Genomic DNA, 8,105 nt, shown 5'->3' with positions numbered 1-8,105 from the left:
TTTTCAGACTATAAGTCGCACGTAAGTATAAGTCGCATCAGTCCAAAAATACATCATGATGAGGGAAAAAAAATGTATATAAGTCGCACTGGACTATAAGTCGCATTTATTTAGAACCACGAGAGGGCACGCTATGCTGCTCAGTGTAGGCTACAGGAGCACTGAGCAGCATAGAGCGCCCTCTGGCGGCTGTAGACGGTAATGTTTTCTCTTGGTTCATTTCTTTCGGTTCATGTCAAATTAATTTTAATAAGTCGCACCTGACTATAAGTCGCAGGACCAGTCAAACTATGAAAAAAAGTGTGACTTATAGTCCGGAAAATACGGTAGTCAAATAATGTGCATCAATTCATAATAAAAATTACCTTACACGGCTCTAAGAGGTGAATAAGGGCCTCCTGTAGCGAATCCATGTGTTTTTGTAAGAAAAATATACATATTTAAAATGTTATTTAAAACATATTTAAACACTTTTCTCTCACTTTCTTGAGAGCCATTCCGGGTGGATGAAAATAGGACATGGGGTCATGCATGCACCGGTGATTAGTGACGAACACGGAGGAGCGGAGGAGAGACAACAATACGCCGATCACGAAGTAGATTCACAAAATTAGGCTTGCACGTATGATAGTCAGTGGAAGAGAAAAAAAAAGTGTTTATAACGTTTTAAATATGGACATTTTTCTTACAAAAAACGCATCGATTTGCTACAGGAAGCCTTTATTCACCCCCCAGAGCCTTTTGAGGCACGTTTTATTGATGGATGGGTGCATTTTATTTGACTATTTTTGGACTGCTGAGAAAAAAAAAAAACACCTGTCTACTGCCATTAAATAACTTGGAAGAGCCAGGACAATTTTTAATTCAACTCAGATCAGATTCGTCTGAAAGAAGAAAATCATATACACATAGGATAACTTGAGAATGAGTAAAACATGGCCTAATTTTCATTTTTTGGTGAACTAACCCTTTAAGCAAAGTTGCTAATGGCCAATATGCTAGCACTGAATATTTTTCAGGATTCAAAACAGTATTCGGCAAAATAATAAAGAATGGCGATATCCATAAACAGGGTTTCTGTTGATTTTATGGAGATCAATTTAACACTTTATAAAGACTTTTTAAATACCAATTATAGAAAATTCAAGGAATAAAACTGAAGGGAAAATAATGTCAAATTATGTTTTCCAAATTTTTAAGCTGTTTTCCAATGCAAATATCTACATTTTCGTAAAGGGTTCACCAAAAAGAGAAAAAGAAAGAAAATTGTAATTTACTAAACCTTAAGTTGATTTAAACCTGAATTAGTTTATTTCTGTTAGTCCCAGTCCCAGATCGTCTAATACAGTACACAACCCCACAACGTGTTACAACCCCAGATCACCCAGATTTCTTCTTCTTCTATTACCTGGACCACATCACTGCAGACTGATGGTGCTCAGTTTGGTCATCCACAAGCGTGATCCCAACAGTCATGTCCTTGATGAGTTCCTGCGCCGAGCCTGTGTGCTTACAAAAACAAAAGGAAGCATTAAAATGTGCCTTACAATTGTAAAGCTGATAGACTCCAATAAATGTACATTTATAAAGTAAATACATTGACTTACAACTTTGTCCAAGCTCTACAATGTGAATGTCATCTCCATTATGTCTGCAAAGCATTTTGATGGATTAAACTGCAAAAGCAATTGCTTCGGTCCATCCACAGGATTACTGAATTCTGCACTGATCTTCAGTCATTCCAAAATATCATAAACATGAAAAATAAAGAAAAACACGTTAAAACACTGAAAAATAATAAACATAAATATATAAATAAATCTTTACAGAGAAAGTCAAATGTATTGACAAGTTTGTTTTAAATACCAAAGACAAACTTTACCATCCAGACGATGCTTTTAAATGACAGAACACAGAATTATAATACAATAAAAAGAAATGTAACACATTTGTGTCGATCGTTATTGTATGGCTATTTATACAAGATATATGCTATTATTACTTTTATTTTAAAATATATAGTTTTAAACGTATGCAATTTACTTATGACCGTATATTCACCATAGACTGTATAAAAACAGATAACATTATTCACGCAGCAATACACCGAGTTCTGGTGAGGCACTTGAATGAATAACGTCACTTCAGAAAACTGAAAGAACAGTTTGTATACCTTCAGAACTTCATCTGAACCGTAGACTGTAAAAAAACATCAGAACCAAGCTTATGTTAGTGATATCAAATGCAACGTTAAGTTACGTGCTCCAGAAGAACTCTGAGTGAAGTGCTCATTTGTTTCCATTATAACATGCAGAAAAGAGACAGTTCAAGTAGTAGTCTTCTTTTTCCCCCTAATCTTTCATCGATGTATATTCTGACGGATGTCTTTACGCTGTCAGGTTTAGAGCGGTTCCTTTTTTTTAAAATTCCCACCGTTCTTAATCCATACAGTGATCCGTTGTGCTGTCGCGCTCTGTTTGAACGGTCTCTAACGCAGCCCTGGGCTCAATTAATACATACAAACTGTATTTTTATCGTTCTCCATAAGTTCAGCTCCGCTGTCCCGCATGGGAGAATATCTGTTTTAATATTTATAAGGAAAATACTGTGGAACCGCCTGTATTCTGAGGCTTCAGAGTGCCGCAAAACGAACATTTGAATACAGTACATAAAAAATACGACTCTTTAAACCATTCTTACTCTTCTGAGACAACAAATGTAATTGTACACATTAAGCCAATGAATACGAATATTTTACTTACCAAAGTTGTATTCTGTTAAAATGTCCAAACTTTGTGGAGAAGCTTACTGGTATGGCCAACGACCATATTCTGTCTGCAAAAGCCTTCACGAGAATGACGAGATCTCGCAATAAGTGATGTTGAGAACGTGATATTGCTATTGAATTGAGTCGACAAATTTTTTTAAGTTTAGAGGACAAATAATTTAGTTTAGTCAACTTTCAAACTAGTTGAGACACTGAAAACTTAAAATTTTTAGTTGAATGAACAAATTCAGTAACTGCAAGTTGTGTCAACATAAAAAAATTAATTGAAACAACTAAACTGCTAAATAATTTTTTACAGTGTACCCTTAATAATGTGTAGTTTCTTAAGATGTTTTTTTAAGTCACCTTTATTATATAGTGCTTTAAATAAAATACATTGCGTCAATGCAACTGAACAACATTCATTAGGAAAACAGTGTCAATAATGCAAAATGATAGTTAAAGGCAGTTCATCATTGAATTCAGTGATGTCATCTCTGTTCAGTTAAATAGTGTCTGTGCATTTATTTGCAATCAAGTCAACGATATCGCTGTAGATGAAGTGACCCCAACTAAGCAAGCCAGAGGCGACAGCGGCAAGGAACCGAAACTCCATCGGTGACAGAATGGAGAAAAAAACCTTGGGAGAAACCAGGCTCAGTTGGGGGGCCAGTTCTCCTCTGACCAGACGAAACCAGTAGTTCAATTCCAGGCTGCAGCAAAGTCAGATTGTGCAGAAGAATCATCTGTTTCCTGTGGTCTTGTCCTTGTGGTCGTCTGAGACAAGGTCTTTACAGGGGATCTGTATCTGGGGCTCTAGTTGTCCTGGTCTCCGCTGTCTTTCAGGGATGTAGAGGTCCTTTCTAGGTGCTGATCCACCATCTGGTCTGGATACGTACTGGATCCGGGTGACTGTAGTGACCCTCTGATCTGGACACAGACTGGATCTGGTGGCTAATGTTCTTGCAATGTTGCCATCTGTAATGTATAGAGGTATATTTCATACATGATAAATGCAATCAAAACCAGATTATAGAATAAGTGCAATCAAAACCAGATTTCACATACTAAAGTTGCAAACAACATTGTTTCTTGCAGAGACCAACTTTCTCACTTCATTAGATCACAATATATCAAAACAAAACAAAAAAATAAATACAAAAATAAAATAAAAAATCTTGCATGACCTGAGAGTGAGTAAAATAACAGCAAATTTTCATTTTTGGGTGAACTTAGTAAGCTATTTCTAGTTTGTTAGACTGGTTGAGTTGTTGGTTACAACATTTTAATTAAAATAAATTACATTAATGAAACTAGTCGTAGCACACATCCCTACTTTAATTACAACGACCTTCAAGTCAATGTACTGTTATAGAGTTGAGTATATACAAGTGAATTCATTCAGTGGCCCTAAAGAGTACTTACCCACATAAAAGTGTATTAATGTATGAATGATTCCTATCTGCTCATAAGCAGCTCAGTTCACAGCTTGTCAGCTCAAGCAGGTCAGTCATGTATTGTTACGGATCACTCGGGAGGCTGAGGAGTAACAGACAGAATGGTTTATTGAACAGACACAAGCAGAGGAGCAGGTAGTGTAGGGTGGAGTGAGGGATGGATCCGTGCAGGCTGGGTGAAGACGTCAGAGGAGGAAAGTGAACCACACACACGCACACTGGGGATCTGGATCTTCGGAGAATCGCTGGAGAGAGGTAAGTAGAAGAAGAGTTAGTCCTTAGAGTTAGCATACAGGTAAGACCTTGTCGCGAACGAGGCCGGACATCGATTGAGTGCGTGTGTGTGGTTTTTATGGTGCTGAGGTGATTGGGTGGTGATGAGTGATGGTGATCTCTTTCTGTCTGTCTGTCTGTCTGTCTATTTAATCTGTATGCAATTTGCTGAACTTATTGAACGTCAAATTTAACAACTGTTTCGTTGGCTGTTAATTGATTTTACAATAGTGTATTGTAGAGATAGGAAAAAATGCCTAATTTAGTTGCAAAACAAATGTTGTTTACTTTATCTGCAAATGTGTCTGCTTGTTATTTAAATTGAAATTCAAGTTCAGATTTCTGCGGATTGTGTCCAGTTTCCACTTATAAAAATAATATTGAGTTGATTCTTAAATGCACAATTTTGCCCAGCTGCCACTTTCGTGTGCTTACACTGCTTGTGCTGAAGCTGTTGAGTTATTAGCTGCAATGCACTCCTACACCAGTGCTAGGATAGACAATAGATTTCAGGTTGTATATCACTGCTGTGATGAACTCATCGTCATTAATGATTTAGTTGTCTGAGGGTCTTGTTGTTCCCAACTTATTATAAAAGACACTGTTGCTACTTTGCTTCAGAGAACTCATTGGAAAGTGACATTTCAGTGAAACATTATGTTGCTTCTCGCATATTTTGCAATTTTTTCAAAGTAAAAATGTCCTAAAAGTGGTGCAAAAAAAAAAGGTCAGTTTTATATTGAAACTAATGGAAGTGAATCTGGTAACATTTTATTATGTGTGTTGTCGTTTGTGTCCGCAGTTCGGAAATGAAATGTCTGGTGAGTGGTGCTAAAAGGTTAATGTTCTGTTGCGTTTGAAAATAACATACCACCTACACTAAACCTTACCCTAAACGTGAGACAAAAACATTTTTTGAAGAAATGTATTCTGCTTCTTCTAGTCTTTGAGCTCTTCGGTGTTTCACGGGACTCATAGCACAAATGCAAATGCTTTACCAGGTGAGCTACTGATCAAGTTTACTATGTCAGCCATACAATATGGATCTGGTTATGTGATACTGATACTGATATTACCTCCAGGATTTTTAAGCCTGCATGGTCTGAATGTAGCTACAGTGTGTGCTTTGATACTAGTTACCATAGCCTTCACATCTTGAATGGATGCTAAATGCTGTTTTACAGACTCCTCAAGAAAAGGGAGTCTTTTAGTGATGGTAACACATGCTCCAATTAGTCTAATGTGCCTTGAGTATGTCATACAAAGACGTTTTAAACATTTAAAGATCTCAGCTGAGCTCTGGAATCAAATATAACATGCTGACTGCATTAATCCAAGGACGACCCTTATGGACATTACTTCTTATATTTTTGATGGACAACTCTTTGCTCTACAATTACATTTACACTTCCAGTAGGAATCATGGCCTGGTCTGCAAATCCTCAGGTGAATATGCTGAAAAGTATTATGCTGTCTGGAGTGGCAGAGAGGATGAAAATCAAATTCCTGTTGAATGATTGCAACACATGGAAAGCGTCAGATCGTGCTGTAAGTTGTCCTTACACACTGATGCTGACAAGACACTAGCGTGGCAGGGCTTAACCTTCTGCCTATGCAACTGAAAGGGAAAAAAGTCCATGTGGAGACTATATAACATAGTAGTTCAGTTAAAACAGTGAGCTCGCATAGTTGTAGCGTGGCCACATAAGGGGAAGTATATTTATAGTAGATCAACCTATAAGAGTGAATGGTTGATCATTTGGTTTTATATGCTTTCTCTTGTGTCTGTATTTTCTCCCTTACCTGTATGTGTTGTTGGGCTTGATCGCCCAATCTCGCGAGATGCGTTCCGAGCGAGACTGGTTGTCACGTGGTTTCACGTCACCCAAACAGGAACTGAGGGGGTGTTTTTAAATATATAGTACCGGCATACCGGCAAGGGGGAGCGCGCTCATTCATTCACGATACGGAAACGATCGTAGTGGATTACCTGTCTTTTTTTGCCTGGCTGTTTTTGGAGCTTGTACTGCCGATCCTTTGTGGAGTATATCCTTTCATTGGAGTGGTGGATTACTCATCCGGGGGACTTTAAACTGCTGGAGACACACAGATTCTGCTCACGGATTCACCATCCTTGCCGGTGAGGCTGATCTGACTTTGTAAATAGTACACGCTGGACTGAGAGACTTCCACACACACACACACACACACACACACACACACACTCAAGTTTGTGTGTAATTGGTCTACTGGGTTTATTCGGTTGTCTTATAAATACACTTTGGTTTGTTTTGCTATTCTATTTGTCTTATTTTTTGTTTGTTACTCCTCCATTCATTTTGATTTATTCCAAATGAACGATTGTTCTCCTTTTATAGTGTAAGCTCCTCTTAGTTGCTTAGGGGAGTGTTACATATTGGTGGCCAGTACGGGGACGTTCTGTTTCTTTTTGGATGTTTTTTTTTGTAAAAGTCTGTAAATATGGAGGAGCAGACAAATGTAAATGTTGAAAATGTTACACCGGCTACTTTAGACACTGATAACCCTGACCAAAATGTACATGAAGAAAATAAATGTGGAGTTACTCCCAGTGCAGATTTTACTGCAGGCCCATTTGTCACTAGACGCAATCCAACTGGTGAAATAACGTCTATGCTTAGCTCATTGTACATTTCTGATGATGATGAGGATGATGATGATGATGAGGATGATAATAGTTGTGTAGTGAATGGAAATGTGGTACAAACGATGCAAACAGAGATTGATAAACTCAAAGTGGATTTATTGGCTCTTAGTTCAAAAGTTACATCAGTTGAACAGGAATATAAGCACTCGGCTGACAGTTCACTTAATAGGGAAACTAGTTTCCGGGAGGCAGTGGACAATGGCTTAGCAGAGTTGGAGGATTATTTCCGGCGCTCCCTGGAAAAGTTGGAGAGAGCTGTGGCTGATTGTTTCCTGAGAAGAGATGAAAGATGGGAAAATAAGTTGAAAAAATTACGTTTCACCAGTACCCCTTCTCTCTCTAGATTGGCACCATACACACCAACTACCTCCATTTCATCCATTCACAATCATAGGACTCCAATACCAGAAACTAAAGTTAAATTCCCTCCAACTAAGACTGTCAATGCTACGTATGATGTCTCTACTGTATCTTCTCCTCTTACTGAAGTGCTTACTCCTCCAGTTGTTCTAAGTTCTTCGTCCTTCTGCGGGCGGCCCCCGATTTGGCTGGAGTTTCCCACCTTTGGTGACTCCTGTGAAACATCGGAGGTGCTCAACTTCATAGAACAGTGCGAAAACTTTCTGGATATCAGGCCCCTCCCCAGTGTGGAGCTTGTGGGCACACTGAGCACGGTTCTGAGAGGACCAGCTCTGAGCTGGTGGAAGGCAGAGAAGAGCAAGGTAACAGATTGGCAGTCTTTCAAAGAGGCTTTTATGGGTGCGTTTCTTCCAGATGATTACCTCACAGAAGTGGAAGATAAGCTGAGGTCTCTGGTTCAGCAGCCACGTCAACGCCTGAGAGATTTTGCCTATGATTACCGAGCACTTTGCCTCAAGTGGAAGCCTGATATCACAGAGGAAGAGATGGTGAGCCGCATCCT

At 38.7% G+C, this 8,105-nt stretch overlaps 1 long non-coding RNA gene across 1 annotated transcript; it reads right to left on the bottom strand.

Moving 5' to 3' along the window:
- Positions 1 to 1,408: 1,408 nt before the first annotated feature.
- LOC132114333 (uncharacterized) lies at positions 1,409 to 1,940 on the bottom strand. The gene is made up of 2 exons (XR_009425290.1): positions 1,608 to 1,940; positions 1,409 to 1,509 (listed from the first exon to the last, which is right to left on the bottom strand). It is a non-coding gene; the product is annotated as an uncharacterized LOC132114333 (long non-coding RNA).
- Between the last annotated feature and the right edge of the window lie 6,165 nt (positions 1,941 to 8,105).

This window comes from Carassius carassius, chromosome 33 (genome assembly GCF_963082965.1).
Source record: "Carassius carassius chromosome 33, fCarCar2.1, whole genome shotgun sequence".
Classification (NCBI taxonomy): Eukaryota; Metazoa; Chordata; class Actinopteri; order Cypriniformes; family Cyprinidae; genus Carassius; species Carassius carassius.
The sequence above is the reverse complement of the archived record's forward strand: the minus strand, read 5'-3'. Positions and strand labels throughout refer to the sequence as shown.